Below are 21185 nucleotides of genomic sequence, written 5' to 3' on the forward strand. Positions count from 1 at the left end.
AAGAGAGAAATGATACAGGTCTGGGTTACTTGTGTCCATGGGCTCTCTCTCTCACTTCTGGATTTTCCTCAAACAACAGGCCCACTTCACTCCAGAGCAAGTCTTGGCCACAGCAGGCACATCTCATGACCCATTCTTTGTCCCTTCCAGCAGTGGTCTTTCTATCCTTAAGGGTACTTCTGTACCCTGTGGGTTTCTTCTCTCCCAAGCTGCTGTGCTTGGCCAGTGTGTATGACTAGATTGTTGCTTTAATTCCTGTGTATGGTCTAACTAGTATGCTGAGGACCTAACTGCCTGGTCAATCTTTGCCCTGGGAATCAGACTCTGTTGTCTGTAATTCTAGTAGCTGGTAGGTACCTGCTCTAAACCAGAGGGTCCATTAGGCAGCTCTTCATGTATCTCCTTGCACACCACTTTCTGGGACTCCGGCTGTGGGGCTAACCCCACCTTCTTGGGCTTGTTAGGACTGATCCTTGCAAAGTCAAGTTTACCGTGACTCAGTGAGTCCTCAATTATTGTGTACATATAGGCCAGTCATTGCACACACTGATTTTGTCTTTCCCCCCAAACAATTCAGGGAGGCATAAATTATTATCCCCTTATAGATGATTGAATTGTATCCTCAAAAAGGTATATGTCCAAGTCCTTACCCCTGATACCTATGGATGTGACCTTATTTGGAAATTAGGTCTTTGTAGATGTGATCAAATTAAGATGATGCCATACAAGATTAGGGTGGGTCTTAGATCCAACGGCTGATGTCTTTATATAATAAAGGAGAGGCACGTTCAGATATAGAGACACAGAACACCAGACATGGGGAAAAGTCCACGTGACAGTGGAGGCAGACACTGGAGCAGCAGAGCTAGAGGCTAAGGAACACCAAGGATCACGAACAGTAACCAGAAGCTGAAAAGAGGCAGAGAAGGATTCTTCCTTGGAGCTCTGCTGACAGGTTGATTTTGGACTTCTGGCCTCCAGAACTATGACAGAACACATTTCTGTTGTTTGCAGCCTCCCTGTTTGTGGTATTGTGTCATGGCAGCCCTAGGAGGCTAACATGAGCGCTTTCGACAGATATGGAAATAAAGGCTCTGAGAGAGTCTGTAACTTGCCCAAGGGCACACAGATCCAAGTAGCCTAAATGAAACATAAGCCCACTTCCTGTTGTAAAGCCTGGGCTCTCTCCTGCAGACCCCAGCTGGGAGACAGTAGCCTCATGTTTACACACACTGGCCCTCACTGCTAACGGTGCTATTCTCCCACCTCTCCTTCTCCTAGATGCTTTTGGGAACTCAGTTTCCAACATGGGCACTAAGATGGTATTTTGAAAAACGTACATATGGAGAGTGCCTCACACATAAAATGTGTCATTATATTAAAACAAAAAGAGAGTTAACAATCCAAGCCCATGTAAGCAAATGCACATGTCTGAGGCTGTGGCTAGGCCATGCCAGCTGTTTGAATCACAGAAGTGGTAAATGTTCTTTGGGCCAGTGTTCTCTACTATAAAAATAGCATTGGGGCACCTGGGTGGCTCAGTCAGTTAAGCGTCCCCGATTTTAGTTCAGGTCACAATCTCATGGTTTGTGAGTTGGAGCCCAATACTGGTCTCTCTGCTCTCAGCCTAGAGCCCGCTTCAGATGCTCTGTCTCCTTCTCTCTCTGACCCTCCCCCATTCTCTCTCTCTCTCAAAAATAAATAAACATTTTAAAAAAATAATAAAAAAAAAGCTTTAATCTGGAGAGCGTTGAACCTTGTTTGTGGAAGTTCATAACTGATTCAGTTTGTAACAGTGAAGGCAATTTTTTAAAAAATTCTTTCTCCTTTCTTGGTGCCTCTGGGACTTAGTTCAACACAACAGAAATCAGGTCAAAGTTTGATCTCTGAGGTAAAAGTTGACGCTGTAGCTGCTCTGGACAGGCGCCAAGTTTTTGCTGTAACTCCCGGGGTCCCTGGGGTATATCCATTTAGGTCTTGGTGGGGCTCCTCCAGTAAGAGTCAGGTTGCCACCCCAGCTGCTGTGATTGCTGCTGGCCTGACTTTCTCACAGAAAGGACAGACGCTCCTTGCCTGGCCGACTAATACACACTTGTGCCAAGTGTCAGAGAAATGGCAGCTGCGGTCTCTGATTCCAAGGATTGAGGATCTCAGCAAGGAGTCAGGACTCATTTCCTCAGTACAAGTGAGGCAGCCAAGCTTCAGGCCTGGAGAGGCTAGAGGGTTTCAGGGAAGGGGTGTCCCTGTGGCTTGTAGTGGACAAGGGAGTCTTCATGAAGACGAAGGTGGGGCCATGCCCCACCAAGGGGAGGATGGAAGTTTAGGAAGGCAGAGGAGAAAGGAAGGAACAGATTCTCCACCCAGTGGTCCAGGGTCTGGGGATGCTGAAGAAACCGGGTAGCGGGGAGACATGGTTGAGAGGTAGTGAAGACCAGCATGCCTACTGACTTTGCAAGTCACATGGAGGGGTAATTTCGAGACGGGTAGCTACTTCTTCCCAGTTGCTTAATGAGGGGCTCTGGGCCAACTTTGGGGATGGAGGTGGTAAAGGATCTGGGGATATGGAATGAGTCCTTAACATAGACAATGGCCAAGATTTTGTTGAGGCTCTGGGGAAGGCTCTGGTAGGTGCATTTTGTTTTGTGTTTTACTTGCCCTCACGGAATTATTCTTATTTACTTGCTTTGTTTTGCTATGTTACATTCTTAAGTACTCCAGTTACTAGGGCTGGAAGGTGCAGTTGGAAGTGGGGAAGCAGGTCTCTTGTGGGGAGGTGAGTGTGGAGCGGGTCCCTTGTGAGGAGGTTGGTTCATGGTAGTTTCTAGTGTTCAGCCATCCCATTTATTTGGGGAGAAGTTAGTGTGTGTGTGTGTGTGTGTGTGTGTGTGTGTGTAGGTGTTGTCCTAAGCAGACACACTCACTAACCTTATGCTTATGTCTTCTATGTTTGTACAAAATCAGGAATAAATTGAAGCACCAGGATTATTATCCAGCTTAAGCCCCATGGCAGAAAATTAAGAAAGGCTTCCAAATTTTTGGTTAATAGTGATATTGCTAACACTCACCCCTGCAACTGGTAGGCTGGCCACCTTTCCTCTGACTCAGCCTTGCTCCCCACTGCCCTTTCCCTGGATTGATTGAAGCCATGTGAGAAATGAACCCGTGCAACTTAGCCACTGAGAAACTACACAGAAGCAAAAGGGCACCAGGAGATGCTTGTTTCCTGAAGCTGGTGAGGTTCCTGATCTTTATCATTAGTGTTCTTGTCACTCTAGTGGTCGCTCCTGTCCCTTTGGGCTTCATCTCCCAATTCCCCCTTTCTCTCCCTGTCTTCATTCTTCCTTGAGGTACCCCTGGGAGGAGCTTGGCATGAGTCTGTCATGGTACTTTCTGGGCTCTGGAATACTCAGGATTGGGGTTCCCAACTCTAGCTCTGCCATTTACTATGTGACCTGAATCTCAGTCTGTTTCCCCTTCTGTAAGAATACCTGTGTTATGGGGGTTGGTTTGATGCTTAAATAAGGTGTTTTGCTCTCAGTTGGGGACTGTTTGATCCCGATGCTGGCTTTCCTGCTGCTTATTCCAGTCACAGTGTCTTGGAGAGTGAGGTCCTGACCCAGGTGGACTCTGGGGACTATCTGCTGCCTAGCATCTTAGGGCATGAATATCTGAGTCAAATCTGACTATCAAGACAAGCTTAGAGAACCAGTTTCTTTCCTCTGCATGTTTGCTGATTGGTACTTCATCTTGCAAAGGATAATTTTGCTTGGAATTTTAAATGCATCATCCAGGCCACTCCTAGCCCTCTCCTAGCCTTCTGATCAAGATGGAAGAGAAAGCCTCCTCCACCCACAGAAAGTGTTTATACTTTCCTTTCCATTTCATATTCTGCCCTCTCAGTCATCCTAAATGTTTATTTAACGATGCTCAAAGACCTTTTAAGCTTCCTTGGTTTAATGTTTGCTAAACACCCTGTCACTTCCACTTCTACTGATAATTTCCTGCTTGCTGCAAAATTGCCCTTGGTTACGCACCGTCTGGAAACTCTTAATAGAATGACTAAAGGCTCAGTCTCTCAGCGATGGGCTCCCCACAACTGTGTGGGCAGCCCATGAGGTCAGGGTGCTCTCTGGGGCAGAGAAATGAAGAGGGACTGTGGAGTCGGAAACTCACTTGGAATTCAGGAGTTCCTAAGATTTTTGGGAAAAGTTTCAAATAGTTGGTGACAATTGTCAGAATCTCAGTCAGCAGCATGTTGGTTCATCCCAGATGGCCCCAGGTGCTTGGTTTGGCCCAAAGCCTGGCCCAGAGTTTCTTCATCTTGAGCAGGGAGTGAAGGACATGACCAGACTCCAGGTGGTGGTTTAGCGCAATTCTTGGCACATGAACTACAGAGTGCCGAGGAGAAGAAGCTGGCTCTTTCTCAGGCCTCAGGCTGAATGCTCAAACTCTAAGCTCAGCTGATGTTCTGTGTGATCTCTTTTTTCTTCCTAGTGGCCATAAATATACAACCATAAAAAGATGGACTTCTGGCCACCTTGGCAACAGGAAGTTGGACAGTACTGCCAAATGCAGTTGCACAGGTTATGCACTGAGCAACTCTACAGGGCTAAGCCACATTGTAGCCTAGGTGAACGGCACTCTCTAGAGTTGTGTAGTGACACACATTAGGTGTAGATCCAGAAGCAAGCTGGGCAGTTCTGTGTTGAAGAACTGAGGCAAGTTCAGTTCTGAGGCTGAAGGTGATACCTGTATGGCCAAAACAAGGGATCTCAAGCAAGACTGTCCTCACCATGCCAGCCCCAGGGACATTCTACTCAGTACAGCAATTCTAAATGGGAAAGCTGCTAAGAGGTATATGGTAGCCTAGGATTGTTGGCACTTAAGTATGGCATCCAATCATTCACAAAAAAATATTTTTTGAAAAATGCAAGGGATTTCTCCACTTCCAAGCTTACAGTCTAGGGGAAGTCATAAAACTGAATCACCAGCTACATCAGGACTTCAAGTTCCTCCAGTAAGGATATTAAACAGCAAGAACTAGAGTATTTCAGAGCAGAGTTAGACCATTGTCAGCTGCAGTGGTTAGGAAACCCTTCTTGGAAGAGATAGGTCTTCATATGTGGCTTGGAGAATGGGTTAGTTTGGATGGGCATGGGGGCCAAAGGAGCAGTGTTCACATGTGCAGTGACTGAGGTGAGGGCCAGAGGGTGGGAAGCATGTGAACTTGGGCCTGGATTGAGAAGTGAGCCAGAGTGGGAGTGAGGAAACATGTTAGTTGACATTGTGTCCATGCCGAGTGGTGGCAGAGACATTGGGATTGTCAAGTGGGGCTAGATTTGAGAGGTTTTAATCCATAATACACTCTGTTGGGGAGCATAGAAGGCTTCTGAGTGGGACAGGCTTACGAAACAAGAAGAGTGCTGCAGACGGATCCCCCCTCCTTTTTCACCCAGGCTTCTCCCACTTAGGGAGAGCTCAGGAAGTCCTCTCAAGAGACCCTAATGGGGACAATTAGCCAATTGTCTTGGCCCACACCTCTGCCCTTCCCCAACCCGAGTTCCATTCTCTGTAGGCCATAGTAGAGCTACCCACAGGGACAGTGGTGGCTGTCTTTCCTGGAAGCACAGCTAAATCTCTAACAATGACCACTGCACAGTGGGTGAAACAGGCCAAATTCCCTCTTGTTGCTCCTCATTGTTAATGGCTGGCTACTTCTAAATGACTGAGAAACTCTGCCATTTCATGTGGTCTGCAAAGGCCTTTCCTGACCACTGTGGAGGTGGGGAACCCAGGTAGGAAGAACCTCAGTGAACCCCAGGAGTAGATCTCAGCTAATGAGGGGCTGCTGCCCTACTGCTGTCCCTCTCCAGGGTGTCAGTGTCCAATGGCACACCCATAAGTTGCCATTGGCGTGTTCACCAGAGCAAACATGTATTTGAGATGATGTTGCATGAGATGGCTGTAGGCAGTTTGGTTACTTCAGTCTAAAGACCTCAGCCAGTATTAGGACCAGGGCCTCCACACCAGTTAGCTTTTCCCTCAAGACCCTTGCTCCCCAGTTTGAGCTTGTGGAGATCTTTCATCTCATCCTGGTGAGGCTGAGGCTTCTCTGGGAGTTGACTATCCCAGGCTTAGAGCCTCCCTGTCAAACTCCTATTCTCAGTCTGAGAGCAAATTGATGAAGGACAAGAGCAATGGGCCTGTCTTGCTTCCATTCAGTCTGTCAGTGAGCAAAACCATCTGCTCCCAATTATAGCTGTGGAGGCTGAGCAATGGATTGATGGGGCTGTCTCCTAAGCTGATAGGAAAACCCTATCAGTCTGTAGCTTCCCAGAAAACCATCAACGCATCTCCTTATCAGCCTGGAGGAGCTGCCACTGAGCTTGAATGGTGACTGTCATTGGCTAGATGCAGGCTCTGCAAAGCAAAAACAGAAAGTGGTTCCATTTCAGTAGTTCCCAATTCTGACTTGTGAGGCTCACTTGAGAACTGATGAGGGTTTCCTATTCAAAACAATGGAGAGGCAGACCAGCAGCACAATCCATTATGTCTTCTGATTTCAGCATGCCACAGGGAACCTGGTGAAGCCAAGATGTATCATTTTAGAGCAAAAGAAGGTGCTTCAAAGTGTCAGAGCCTTACAACACTGTTGTTGAGGTCTGGAGTGACTGAGACTCTAGGACTGTGGAAGATTCTAGAAGTGAGAGCCACTTCTTGTCTTCTTGGGTTAGGAGGCCTCTAACCTTTTCTATTCCTTGTAGAATGGTATCTGAATTTCTCCTTTGGTGGCCTTAAAGCAGATCATGGGATGGTTAGCAATTCTCTTTTCTTTTACTGTTTGTTATATCAAAGACAGATCTTAGATCTCTTCCTATATACCCCCTGGACCTGGACCCTAAGAAACTGGGGCTTAGGAGGTGGAGTAACACATTGAGGGTCACGCAGCTAGTGAAGGAGGAGTTGGACTTTGAAACCTGATCTCTTCACTTTCAACCCAGGGTTCTTTCCCTCCCACCAAACTGCTTTCCGCTTTCTGAATGTTTACATCTCAATCAGTGCCAGGAAGGAGGTGGGGATTCCACCTTTTGAGCCCTGGTAAAAATATCTTAAATCCACCATCCTCCCCATGCACAAACACACATAGACATGAACACACAATTGATTCTAATGGAAGGTAAAGTTGAAAACAGAAATTCTGGGGCAGATGCCTGCCCCCAGCCCTGACCTATTAAATCAGAATGTTCCATGGTGAACACAGCTCTATAGGAATTCTGAAGTTCAACCAGCCTTGAGAACCATGGCCCCATGAGTGCTTTCTGGGGGGCCCCAAGGACAGCAATGCTGATCTGATGGAGGTGAGGGGCAATTGAGGCTTCTGTAGGGCGGTTTGAACAAAAAAATCTCTGCTTTTCAATTCTTTCGAGTGAGGATGGCTTATGATAGGGAGGGAGCAGGTGGGAGTAAGTGAGACCTGATGCCATGACCATGCAAGTCTTTGAGGACAAGAAACCTCTTGACTGTACAGTCCTGGCTCAGTGCTGTGGACATGAGCAACCTCCCTGACTATTATTAAATGAATCGGTGCTGCAGCTGGAGATTGTGCCCTTGTGCAGCTAGGAAAGGTCTCCATCCTGCTCTATCAATCCCAATCGACTTAGCCAAATTCAACAGATGCTGGTGAAACCTCTGCCGAGTGTAGTCCAGATGCTAGGGACCACACACATCTGGGTGAGCTGAGAGCTCTGACCTCAAGACCCCTTGCGTGGAGAGGGGAAAGCCTCAAAGTGCCGGGATCCCTGGAAGAATGGAAAACTGACCCCAGAAGTATTGGGTTCTGATCCATAAGTGCAAACCCAAATCCTAGCTGTTCTTCAAATAGCTTTACTGGGAAGAGAACTGTCATGTAGGTCTAATCGTGTGTGTGTGTGTGTGTGTGTGTGTGTGTGTGTGTGTTACAAAATACTTTCTTAGGCAGCCTGAAGCACTCATTCACTTTTGTTGACCTTTTAGTTATCCTTAGCATTTTCAGGGTGATGATATCATTATTGGAAATGAATGGCTCTGTAGAACAAGGAGGTGGCTATGGCCAAAACTCAGTCTGTCCACCCATCCATCCATCCAAAATTTGTCACTAATTTTTGTCTGAAGTAGACAAGGTGGGTACGTACATAGGTTCTCAGACAGTTGATTCACTGAAATGGAGGAAAGCAGCTTGGAAAAATGCAAATCCCGTATATGGGGAGGTTTTCAGGGGAGGTTAGCAAAACTTCAGAGCTTTTACAAAAGTGGAGTTCAGAAATGTTGAAGAAGTTTTAACTCTGTGGCCTCAGGCCAGTGGCAGGAGAGCTGACAGGGACTTTGAGTACAGAGAAATGACTGCCAGGTCCCAGGTAATCCTGTGTCTGATAAGGTAAGGGATTCCAAAGTTTAGGCAAGAGGGAGACTGAGACCTGGAGGAAAAATAGTTGCTTTTCCTTATAAGAGTTGTAAAGAATTTTGCTTTTTAAAGTTGGAAAGATGATTACTGGCTGAACAAACTATCCTCCAGGCACCTGGTTAGTATGGTTACTTTCTGGGAGACCCCAACTCCCCTGCAGAGCCTGGGGAATTGCCTGTCAAGCCTCATAAATGTTGCCACAGGCCTCGGGACTCCTCAGCGGGTGTGTGCCTATACATGGTCTCGCCACCTTCGGGACTTGTTCTCAGCGAGCACTGTCTCCTTTCAGGTTTGGGTTTCTCCCTGCCCACACTGGGCCCACCTCTGCTTCTTGGCAGACCCTTGTGCTGGTCACGGCCACAATCAAATCATCCCTGACATTTGTATAATCTCTTTATAGTTTACAAAGTGCCTATCCTGCACCATCTCATCAGCTTCTCCCAGCAGCTGTGAGCAAAAGGGCATGGGTTAATTAGGCAGAGTCAACACACATTTATGGAGAGCAGACTGTGGGTGGGGGCCAGGCACAGCTAACCGGGTTCTTGCCTTTAAGAACTAGATTGTAGGCTCTCCGAGAGCAGTGCCTGTGTGCATTTCTCCTCAGCATGCTCCCAGCTCCTAGCAGAGTGCCTAGCATACAGTGGTGCTCGATGAAAGGATGAATGAATGAAAGCTGTCAAGTAACTCTTAGTTCTCCCTGGGTGGAAGAGATGAGGGACAGAGAAGAGACTGGACTGGCTTGCCTGTGCTCACGCAGGTAGGGCATGGCAGATGCAGAAATTCCTGCCTCCATACCCCACCCATCCCTTCCCCTCCCTACAGGCCTCTTGAAAGCAGCCTGGGAGCAAGCAGGACCTGGGTGGTGTGGCTGCAGGAAGCTCCACCCTCTCCCCCATAGAGTGACTTCAAAGAGGTCTGAAGCATCTATGCATCGGGAAAGCCAACACAGGCTGTTCTTAGGATGTTCCCAGGAACTCTGAGCCTCTTCCCAGAATGTCTCAACCTGAGAAAGCATATCCCAGGCTACAGCCACTTTCCAGAGGGATGCAGCCAGCTGGCAGGCCCAGAGCTGCTCAGGCTTGCTCTTCCCTCAGGAAGCAGCCTTGCTAGGATTGGGGAAGGGGCCAAGCTGCCCACCTTCCAGTTCCCCCAGGCCTTGGGGCACTCAGGGGAGCAGGGAGGGTGTGTCTTGGAAGGTGAGGCTCTTCAGGGGATGACTTATCTCTCGTGCACAGGGCTCCTTCCTGCAAACAGCTTCCAGGGGAGGCTCCTGGTCCCATGGTTGGCTGCACAGTTGCCTGTCCTGGCAATCTGTGTTTGTGGAAGCTTTGCAGAGCAGTCCCAAGGGAAGAGAATGTGATGACTAATGGAGACATGTCCCGGCAGATGGGTGGGCAGGCCTGGCACAGGACAGGCTTCTTGCTGACACAACACGGGCTCACAGCGCAGGCTGGCTGTGGCCCCTGGGAGGAGGTGGGTGCAGGCTCCTGGTAGGTGGGCACACAGGGTCTCTTCCCACGGACTCACAAGGGGCAGCATCTATTTGAGGACTGATCAGACGGGAACCTACCTCTCCCTGCCACAATGGCTGGAAAGGAGAGAAGCATGAAGCAAAGTGATGGAGGTAACTAGCTGGCAGGACATAGAGCCAGTGCCATGCCCAACTCCCAGCTGGGTGATAGGAAGCAAGCTTGTGAATGGCTCTGAGCTATGGCTTTCTCACCCATGTTGGGAATATAACGGTATCCTTGACTTAGCTCTCTCTATCACAGAGTTGCTGTGAAGGTCCAGTGAGGTGTGTGGGTTTTTTGTTTTTGTTTTTGTTTTTTTAACCTCATTAAGCAATAACTTGACAAACTGAAAAGTGTTGCCTGACAGAGGGGTTTCATGCTTCTACCCAATGGCTGGTGGCAGGCAAGTGCAAGCCAGAGTTATTGATCACTTTAAGTATTGTGAAATTCATCACCATCTTAGACTTCAAACATGTCTTATGTCCTCTCCAGAGTTTTTCCCGGTGACTACTTTCCTCATCTCTCCAACATATTATGCCTGGCAGCCTTACCTTTGTGGCTGTTCCTGTCCCCAGCCCTGGAGATAGTCACCCTGCCCCATCAGTTCCTGACATGTGACTTCAAACAGGACACTGGCCTCTGCAGAGGCTCGGCTTCCTCTTTCTACAATCAAAGATGTTAATAAAGCTGTTTGCTTTAAAGGACTGAAGTGAGATACTGTATGAGAAAGTGCTGGAAAGCTGTACAGATGTCAGTTTTTCTCATTGTCATTGCCAGTTATTCCTCCTCAAACCGGAGCGCTATTGGCAGTGACCACTTCTGTGAGCCACACTCCAGACTGCACTGGGGGGTGCTTTTCTCTTCCTCTTCCTCTTCCTTTCCCTTTCCCCTGGGCGAGTCCAAGGGCACAGCATGATGACCTCATTGTTTGATAGCTCAGAGTTGGGGTATAAGGCAGGAGGTCCTCCTACCTTCCCAGGCCTTCCCAGTTACCCTGGAATATCTTGTGATGCAGTGTGCATTATTGTACACAGGAGTCTCCAACAATCAGCCAGGTGCAGGCAGGCGGGCTCCTGGAAGATGCTAACATGACAGACACTTCCCAAAGAAAATAAGCTGAACTGGGAGGTTACTCATGCCTACGACCTCCTGGAGCCAGGGAGAAGAGGCTTTTATGGAGCTGTTTCCTGCTGTTCACTGACTCTCCTCCTAAAGATGCCTGAGAGGTTGGCCACATCTTAGCTGACACTAAGGGAAAAATCTGGAAAAAAAAAAAATAAGGAAGATTTCTCTCTGAGAAAGTCAAGGGTCTTGGGTAAGGATGTGTTTCTCTGGAACAGGGTACACCTCTTGCAGGACGTTTTAGAAGATGGGGAGACATCGGGGCGCCTGGGTGGCGCAGTCGGTTAAGCGTCCAACTTCAGCCAGGTCACGATCTCGCGGTCCGTGAGTTCGAGCCCCGCGTCAGGCTCTGGGCTGATGGCTCAGAGCCTGGAGCCTGTTTCCGATTCTGTGTCTCCCTCTCTCTCTGCCCCTTCCCCGTTCATGCTCTGTTTCTCTCTGTCCCAAAAATAAATAAACATTGAAAAAAAATTAAAAAAAGAAAAAAAGGAAGATGGGGAGACATGCAAGGCTGCAAAACCAGACATCAGTTACCATGTCTTTGGGCAAAGGCAAAAAGTTCTGGGTGTGAAGTAAGTCAGCACACAGAACACTTGTACTGGAATGAAGATTGTAAGATTACATAACCATTTTCTAGGGTCACGGGGTGGGGGGGGGGCACCAGATTTTATCATTTTATTTTGCCTAGTGTGAGACCTTTAGTTCTGTGCTAGTCACTAGCCATGTGTGGCGATTTGAGTTTAAACTACCTGAAATTAGACAAATGACAAGTCCATTCCTCAGGCCCACTAGCCGCATTTGAAGTGCTCCACAGCCACATCTGGCCAGTGGCTACCGTCCTGAAGAGCACAGATGTAGAGCATTCCCACCACTGCCTGAATCTCTCTTGGACAGGGCGGCTCTCATCTGCCCAGACATTCTTCTGTTTGGGGGTGGGAAGCCACAGAGGAAATGAGAAGAGTTATTCAAGAAATGTGAAGAGGAAGAACAACTTAACATTCAGCCATTGACGTCCAGAATCTGATCCTTCAACAATAAAATGGCTGTGCAAGCCAGACTGTTGTCCTGAGAAACAAATTTCCGTATCTCTTTACCCACCCCACCCTGCCCCCTTTAACATTTCAGCAACTGAGCATGCACAACTCAGCTTGGAAATTTCTCCACAGCATAGAAGAGAGCCAGGCTTAGCTGCAGTCAGAGGGAAAGTGGGTGTGAAGTAGGAAAAGCAAAATACAAACCAGACTATGTATTTTCGGAAGCACAGGCAGGGTGTGTGTTCTGCCTGAAGAATGTGGACAGAAGAGAAAAAAAAGTGAGAACTGGGAAGCACCTGGACCTATGTTTGTGGAACCGTCCTCTCCAGTCCTGGGCTGGTGAGGGGCAGGGGAGTCCAGCAGGATGGAGGCCATACTGAACAGAGTCTGCAACACATCAACCTATGCACAGCCATGCTAAGGTCAACCTGTGGCATACATAGGGTAGCCTTGGAAGCCCCTGTGGGCTGACCTCCTCAGGCTGCCTTTGGTCATGTGTGGTGTGGACACTGGGCTGGCAGCCAAGGGGTCTTCCATGGCATACACCATGACAGGCAGAGGTGGCCCACTGTAAGGCTGGTGTTGGACTTCTAGGGTACTGAACCAGATGGTGGGTAGGCAAAGTGTCAGCATCTGTATCCAGTAGTGGGGCCAAGGCAATCTGAGGTAGATACTTAATTCTGCTAAAGATAAGCAAGACCAGCCTGAGAGAGATCTACACTGCAACCTTCTGGTAGACAAAGGATAGCATCCAGACACTGGAGGAGGTTGAGAACACCAAACCCGAGGTCTCTGCTCCATTCTTGCTGACATAGGATGAGCAAGTGCCCCTCTTTTCATGCACCCAGAGAACATTTTATAAGGAGAAGCAGGAGGAGGGAAATTTTATCTTAGTAACAGAATTTTTAGCCAAAAGAGTCTGTCTGTTTCCTAAAAAAGCTTTTTTTTTTTTTTCCAACGTTTATTTATTTTTGGGACAGAGAGAGACAGAGCATGAACGGGGGAGGGGCAGAGAGAGAGGGAGACACAGAATTGGAAACAGGCTCCAGGCTCTGAGCCATCAGCCCAGAGCCTGACGCGGGGCTCGAACTCACAGACCACGAGATCGTGACCTGGCTGAAGTCGGACGCTTAACCGACTGCGCCACCCAGGCGCCCCCCTAAAAAAGCTTTTAACATGACTGGATTAGAGTAAGTTTAAACTGGATGTAGTTAATATTTTTCTTGTTAATCAGTAGGTGGAGACTCAAGAGGGGAAATATCAGATTAGCTATTGGCAAACTAGAAACACTACATTTTCTCTGTCCGTCTGTGTTGTGGTGGGAGTTGAATCTAGAGACCCTGACATATGAGCAAAAACTGAATTGATGATCAAGAATCAACACCACTCAGAAGACCAGACATGATAGGATTAGAGCAATGTGAGACCCAGAGAAAAGGACCCAACTGGGTGATCATGGGGACCTCCACCATACTTGTTCAGAATGATTTCTTTTGTCCTAGTGAGGAGGAAATGAGACCTGCTGTCAGAATCTACTAGATAAGTTATACATGTGACCTTCATGGTTAGTTGTATCATGTCATATCAGTTGAGATACTGCAAGTGACACAAAACCCAACTGAAATTGGCAAAAAAGGGAGTTTACTGCTTCATGGAACTAAGAGTATAATATTCTCTCCCAGCTTTGGGTGTGGTTAGATGCAGGGCTCTAATGATGCCAGTATGTCTCAGTCTAAAGTTTTCTCTCATCTCTGCTATTCTTCATCTTGGCTTCACTGCCAAGTAATTCTCCAGTGACAATATGGCTGCCAGTAGCTCCACGAACCCAGCAGGATCAACTCATGTCCTTTCCCCAGAGTGCCATAAACTGTCTCATTGCATTTCATTGCCACTGATTGTTTCTGACAGGCATCTCTCATTTAATTGCTGTGACCAGAAGAATTCCGTGCTCTAACTGGCCATGTGTCAGTTCACACATCTACCTGGAGGCAGATGTGGAGTTAACCCCACGTGCAGGTGACACATGGATGGGTGGGGGAGGGAGAAAGGATGCTGAGCAGTCAAAAAACTGTGGTGTAAACTGTATTTGTTAATTGTTATACAAGGCAGTGGAGTTGGTCATTCTCAAGAGATTATTTTGTTAACATTACAAGGACTTAGGCTTTAGGTATTGGCAGATAGACTGTAGGTAAATATCTACTGACCTGACTTGGCTTTTTCATCATCATAGTCAAGATTCTGATGTTCAGAGTGGACTGAAGGGCACTTACAGAATTTGTCAGAGTACACGGTGTATTTTGAAGGCATGCCTTGCAGTACCAGTTCTCCTGAGTCCATAGGAAATATTGTGGCCAAAGGGTCATTAATGTCTAACCTTCTGTTTTATTCTGGTTGTGATTCTAAAGCCCAGACCATTGGTGACCCCTGGAATTTGCCCTTGGGTCACAGGACACTTTAAGATATTGTTGAGGAGGTTGTGCATATTTACATCAGCTTTCAAGGTGAAATATTTTTAGTGTTTTTTTGTGGCTGCTACTTGTTTTTCTTTCTCTTTCTTTTCATTTACTACCATTGATTCAAAGCCCTTAAGCCCAAAGAGGACATAAGATCAAAGAGACTCTGTAACTGGAGGGAGTGTAGCAGTGGAGACCTGGAAGGTATTCTAGAGGTCTGGACAAAGGACAACAGATAATTGTCAAAGTCTTCATTTTTATGTTCCCTAGACTTCAATTATGGAGTCAGTAGCAGATTGAATGTTGTTCCCTAAAATTTATGTCCCCTGAAACCTTAGAATGTGACTTTATTTGCATATAAAGTTTTGCAGATATGATCAGTTGAGTGCATACAGGATGAGAGTGGGCCCTAGATCCAATGACTGGTGCCCTTATAAGAAGAGAGGTCACAGACACAGGGAGGAAGGCCATGAGGATGGAGGCAGCAACTGGAGCTACAAGTCAGGGAATGCCATGGAATGCTGAACTGGAAGAGATAAGAAAGGATTCCTCCCTGGAACATATGGAGGGAACACGTCTGTGTTGGCTCTTGACTTTAGACTTCTAGCCCCCAGAACTGTGTGAGAACCAATTTCTGTTGTTTTAAGCCACCCAGTTTGTGGTAATTTCTCACAACAGATCTAAGAAACAAATACAGGGGCTTTTAAAGAAGTCTAAGGCCTGGAGCCTTTGATTGAGTCAGAGAGTAGACATAGTGACATAGAGGTCCCCTTGAAGGATCCTCGACAGGGTCTGTTTGAAGGATTAATTTTTGCTTCCAGACAAGGTTGACCCATCCACACCACATTCTTCTATAAGGCCACCACATTTGGCTCTACAGTTCGCATTGCTCAAGGGGTGAGAAGAGACAGGAATCTTGTCTGCTCCATCAGCCAAGCCCTGTGTGTTGGTGCAAAAATAAATACTCTGGAGGAAGGAGTTTCTTTTCTTCACTGCTCTGTCTGTTCCTCAAGCTGTGTGCCATAGGGTTGAGGTTGCCCAGATAGGGCACCACTATCTAATTCACACAAAGCCACCATATAGACAGCAGTGGCCTTGATCTGGCTCTACAGAAGCCCCAACATTGCCCCTCCTTAGGCAGGATCCTTTGTTCTTTCCATAAGCACACTCCTCCAATGCACACACTTTTTCAATATTCAGTTAATCCCCATTATTTGTGGATTCTGTGTTTGTGAATTCATCTACCTCCTAAAATTTATCTGTAATCCCAAAATCAGCACTCATGGTACTTTTGCAGTCATTCATGGACATGCCAATGAACATTTCGGTCTTCTAATGAGTGTGCTCCCAGCTGATGATCCACTGTCACCTTGTTTCATACCGTTTCAAACAAGTGTCCTTTTGGTGATCGATTTAGTGCCACATTTTTTTGCATTTTTGTGCTTTTTGTTAGTGCTTTTCATGTTTAAAATGGCCTACAAGGGTGAGGCCAAAGTGCTGTCCAGTGTTCTTAAGCACAAGAAGGCTGTGATGTGCCTCCAGAGAAGATACATGATCGATAAGCTTCATTCAGGAGTGAATTATCTTGCTGTTGGCCTTGAGTTACACTAATGAATCAACAATAAATATTTTTTTAAAGGTGTCTTTAAATTGAAACAGGCATCAAATGAGGTTATGTATTAATAGGTTGATGAGAATGTGACTAACCCTGAATTTTCTCTAGGAGCAATGGTTCCACACTCATTCATTCTGTGTTGGCAGAGGCTTTATAAAACATAACTACTGCGAATAGCAAAAACCAACTGTATGTTTTTCAACTAGGGCCTGTGAGGAGAATGGGGATGAATTGGTAAGCATTTATACCCCAAAGGGCCTCTCTCTATGTAACAAAATGAAGAAAGCCCTAGATTACTGGAGCTCTAGAAAGTTCTCGGTTCGCATGTGCAAAGATCACTGCTTTCATGTAGCCAGCAACTGCAGAGCACCCATGACATGGGGGAGGGCAGTGCCAGTGCGAAGTTAGGTTTCCTCCTTGAGAACTGAGCACACTCTCCACAGCAGTGATTTACTCAGCAACCATCTGGGCCCCCCAAACAAAGTGAGGCAAATGAAAACAAAATAAAAAAAAAACCCAAAAAAACCCAAAACTAGAGATCTGGCTGCAAATAGGAGTACAGAAATCAGAGCAAAAAAACAATAAAAGCAAACTATTACTTAATAACAGGGATCTCACAGGAAGCCATCACTATTGAGTCAGCTGAGTTACAGGGAGCAGATGGGAAGAAATTTCAGAATAGAAGTAATGGAGAAATCCATTCATTCTCTCTTCAAGATGTATCAGAGTCACTTTCATTATTTTAATTCTCATTAGAACCAAACCAAAACAGCTATACCAAAATACCAAAAAAGGAGAAGAAGATAAAGGGTCTCCCTGTTCATCATACCAACTAGTCTGAGAACTTCACAAAGCCAGTTAGAAAGCAACTGTGAAAATTCTAAGACTGGAAACACTGGCCCAGGGACCTGATTTATAGGAACAGTAATTCACCCACCAGTAATTCAGAATTTGGATTATTTTCAGAGGGTCAACATTTAAGTTTACCCTGGAGCTTACCTGAAGAAATTTAACCTTAACAAATGACTCATTTCACATTTAAAAAAAAAACGGAAAGAAATGACTCATAATGCAAACTAATATTGGAAAATAATTTACTCAAGGGGAATGTTAAAACACTATGGAAGAGAACAATCTTTTTAAATTAGCCTCAGGCAACAAGGGGCCAACTAGCACATATTTATGGTATTTTTAGTGCCTTCTCATGCAAAGTGCTCTGTAGATTCCTAGCTTAAAAGCAGTTTTTGCCACTGAGTAACCTTGTGTGAGTTACGTCAAAGTCTTATTGAGCCCGAGTTTCTTTACATGAAAATATCTAAGTCATAGGGTCATTGTAAAAGTCAAATGACAATTCACAGGAAAGAGCTGTAGCAATTATGAAAGGCCATGCAAATGGTAGTAATTATACTTACTGCAGCCACCTGAGTGTTACCCCAGGCTCATTCCCCACCATGCTCTTCAACTGGCTCTGTGCTCCAGTGGAGCCAGACTACCACATGTTCCAGGTACTCTCTGCATTGATTCAGACTCTTCTCTTCCTTCTTCATGGGTCCAAATGCTAACCCTTTCCTCATGACCCAATTTATATTTTACTGCTTCATCCAGTTGTATGAAAACTCCCCTTCCTGTGAACTTCTATAGTATGTTGTCTGCACATAGATTAAGTCACATGGCTTGCTGAGCCTTATATGGCAGCCATTTTGTGTGAAAGTTTTATATTCTCTACTGAGAATATAAGCTTTATACTCTCTACTGCAGGCTCCTTGAGGACCAGGATGCCTCTGTTCCACATATTACTTAACCCAGTGACTTCCACGTAGCTTGTACACAACACCTTATTGAATGTGTTATACATTTCCTAGGAGGTCTCCTTTGAACAGGCTGTAACTTCAAGGGTTCTTTGAAAAGTATGACTGTCTCAGAACACTCAATTCTGCAGATGTGGTCTGATCCAAGGGTTTTAGGAAGGCTAATCCAGACTCAAAGTGTAGGTTGGAACCAAGGTACAGGTCCATAGCTCACATAGATTTGGGCTAGCAAGGGTCAGAATCAGTGCAGTGGAAAACGCCAAGGAAGAATTTAATGTGCTAATCCTTGCAAAAAAGGAGTTGCCCAAAATTGTGTTTGTAAGGGTAGTAATTAGCAAAACTTCTTGGTTGACTGCAAGTATTACAAATAATATCTGTTCCCTTTTACCTACCAATACCTGTATTTGTTTTGCTTCTTTTTTTTTTTTTTTTTTAAATTTTTTTTTTCAACGGTTATTTATTTTTTGGGACAGAGAGAGACAGAGCATGAATGGGGGAGGGTCAGAGAGAGAGGGAGACACAGAATCGGAAACAGGCTCCAGGCTCCGAGCCATCAGCCCAGAGCCTGACGCGGGGCTCGAACTCACGGACCGCGAGATCGTGACCTGGCTGAAGTCGGACGCTTAACCGACTGCGCCACCCAGGCGCCCCTTGTTTTGCTTCTGAAGGGAAAGAATTTATGAAGAAGCAAGGAACCCCCTCCACCATCTGTCCCCTCAAAAACAGTGGAGGGTGGATGGATGTTATGGAATCTGTTTCCTCGCAGCCTTGTGCCATCAGTTTGATCTTAATAGACAGGGGACTGGAGGTTAGTACTCACTGCTGATAGAAATATTTGAGGGACCACAGGACTCTACAGTCAGGCCAAGATGCTTCAGCCCCTAGCAGGGTTCCTGGCTTTTCTGCCTTTCCAGGAGCCAGCATTCCAGGGAATGGAAATATTGGGAGTTGCCTTGGCAGAAGCAATGGGCAGGGGTGAGGTGATCTACTATAAGAGGCCTTCTTGGGGGAACCATGGGCAGATGAGAGGGTGAGTGGGAGCAGAAGGACAAAGCAGACTGGTTTAAGGCCACCTGAGAAGTGGCAGTGTAGAGCTCCTAGAAATGCCAAGAGTATATTTGGGCTTGAGTTCCCACTACTGCTTGGGAAGTCACTATGGAGCTGGCAAAACTTTGGGTGCCATCTTACTTACAAGGGGATTTGTGCTTCGGGCACACTAGAAGCATCACTGGTCACCAATAATGGAGGCACTTGATTAAAATGTTGTATTTATTTTGATGATCAAAATTCAAATGGTATGAAATAGTATGCAGTCTGCATCCAATCCCTCTTCCCCAGACATCATTGTTGCTCTCTAGAGGCAATCAGTGTTACCTTTCCCATGTGTCCTTAGAGACATTTCATACATACAGAAGTATAAGTATGTATTTTCCTCTCCCACTTTTGTTGGTGCAGATGACAACATTGTATGTCATATATCATCCTGAACTTTGCTTTTTTTTCCACTTTAACATGATATCACTAGCAGCTTAAAAGCTTCCCTAAAAACTACCCATCCCAATGTCTTGTTTAATAGCTACATAGTAGTCCAGTATATAGATGTACCACAATTCATTTGAACAATGTTCCCTATTGATGAACATCCAGGTTTCCCCCAGTACTTTGCTATTATAAGCAGTGCTAGAATGAATAATCTTGGGTATATGACATTTCACGTATATGTGAGTTTATACTCACAAATACATGTGTTTGACAATTACTTGCAAATGAAGTTGCTATGTCACAGGTGTATCCAGTTGTAATTTTGATACATATTGCCTAATTACACTTTAGAGAAGTTGTACCAAGTTATATTCCAAATAGCAGCTCATGAGCTTGCCTATTTCCTTACACCCTTGCTCACAAAGTTGGCAACAGGTATGGCACCAAAATTTTGTATCTTGTGCCTATCTGAAAGGCAGAAAAACAGTAAAGGATACAGTTTTAAGTTGCTTTTGTCTTATTGTGAATGAGGTTGAACACACTTTCCTGTGTTTAAGATCCATTTTTATTTTCTTTCCGATGAATTGTCTATTCATGCCCTTTGCCTGTTTTGTTATTGGTGGTGGTGTTTGGTCTCTTAATTTTGCAATGCTTTTTGTATATTAGAGAAATCTGAATTGCAAATCTTTCATCAATTTGTTGTTTGTTATAGATCATTTTAAATAACAGTAAAACATACCATTGGCCTAGTTTAGCTACTTTATTTAATCAAAATGTACACAATTACATTCCTGAAAAAGAGTCCTATACAAGTTAAATGTTCACAAGTGGGGAGACTTCCCTATTCAGATGCAGAGCAACGTGATAAATGCTGATTTGCAAGAGTCAGAAAAGCTTACAGAACACCTGTGTTTGGCACTGTGAGAAATACAAACAAGTAGGTTTTAAAATCCATGATTGCATAAGCCAGAAGTGGTGGACCAGTAAAATGGTTGCAACTGGGAAGAGAGGCGTGGACAGAGGACAAGGGTGAGAATCCCTTTTACCCTGTAAAAGAGGACACTGCATAAAGGGACTCAGGAGTCCCTGAAAGGGCAGGAGCAGTGTGGTGAGGTAGGGGCTGTGTCAGCCACAAGGCAAGGCCTTGGAGAGGTCAGGTCAGCAGCAACTGGTCAGTACTGACAAGGGAATCAAGGCCCAATGCCTGGAAGGACCAATTTCCTCACCAGCAAACTGCCTTTGCCTCTTCTGTGGCTGGGTCCATAAATAAATCTCTGATCTCTTCCACTGCCATCCCCAGTTCAAACCATTACCCAGAGCTCCTAGAGTAGGCTTCTAGAAGCCCCAAACCAGTTCATAAGGTAGGTATAGGTCTAAGCCAGCCAAGGTAGGTAGTGCAACTTCATACCATTCTATCTCCCTCTTCAGTTCCTGCCTGGGGCTCCATTCCTCTGTTACAAACGCTAAGAGAAAGGGAAAAAGCAACAAAAAAATTTGTTTTTCTCTGAAGAATAAAACTAGCTGGCAGAACTCAGGCCTGCTAGGCATGGTGGAACAAGATACTAAAAGAACTTCAGGAGGCCAATGCCAAACACAAAACCAAGATATATTATCTACAGTAGTATCATTTGTTGATAGTTATTGTAGTTATATCTCAGTAAATAATTTTTGTTGATTAGACTGGTTAGAATCTTTAGTCTATTTATATTCTAGCCCTGCA

The 21185-nt window shown here is 45.7% G+C and overlaps 1 long non-coding RNA gene across 1 annotated transcript in view; it reads left to right on the top strand.

The window, feature by feature from the left end:
• The first annotated feature begins 2815 nt into the window (after positions 1-2815).
• LOC147581599 (uncharacterized) overlaps positions 2816-21185 on the top strand; it is a 54240-nt gene continuing 35870 nt past the window's right edge. The window contains exon 1 of the long non-coding RNA XR_015250072.1: positions 2816-3232. This is a non-coding gene — a long non-coding RNA (uncharacterized LOC147581599). The remainder of the gene's footprint in view (positions 3233-21185) is intronic.

Source organism: Puma concolor, chromosome B1 (genome assembly GCF_028749965.1).
Source record: "Puma concolor isolate L17-30 chromosome B1, mPumCon1.1.hap2, whole genome shotgun sequence".
Lineage (NCBI taxonomy): Eukaryota > Metazoa > Chordata > Mammalia > Carnivora > Felidae > Puma > Puma concolor.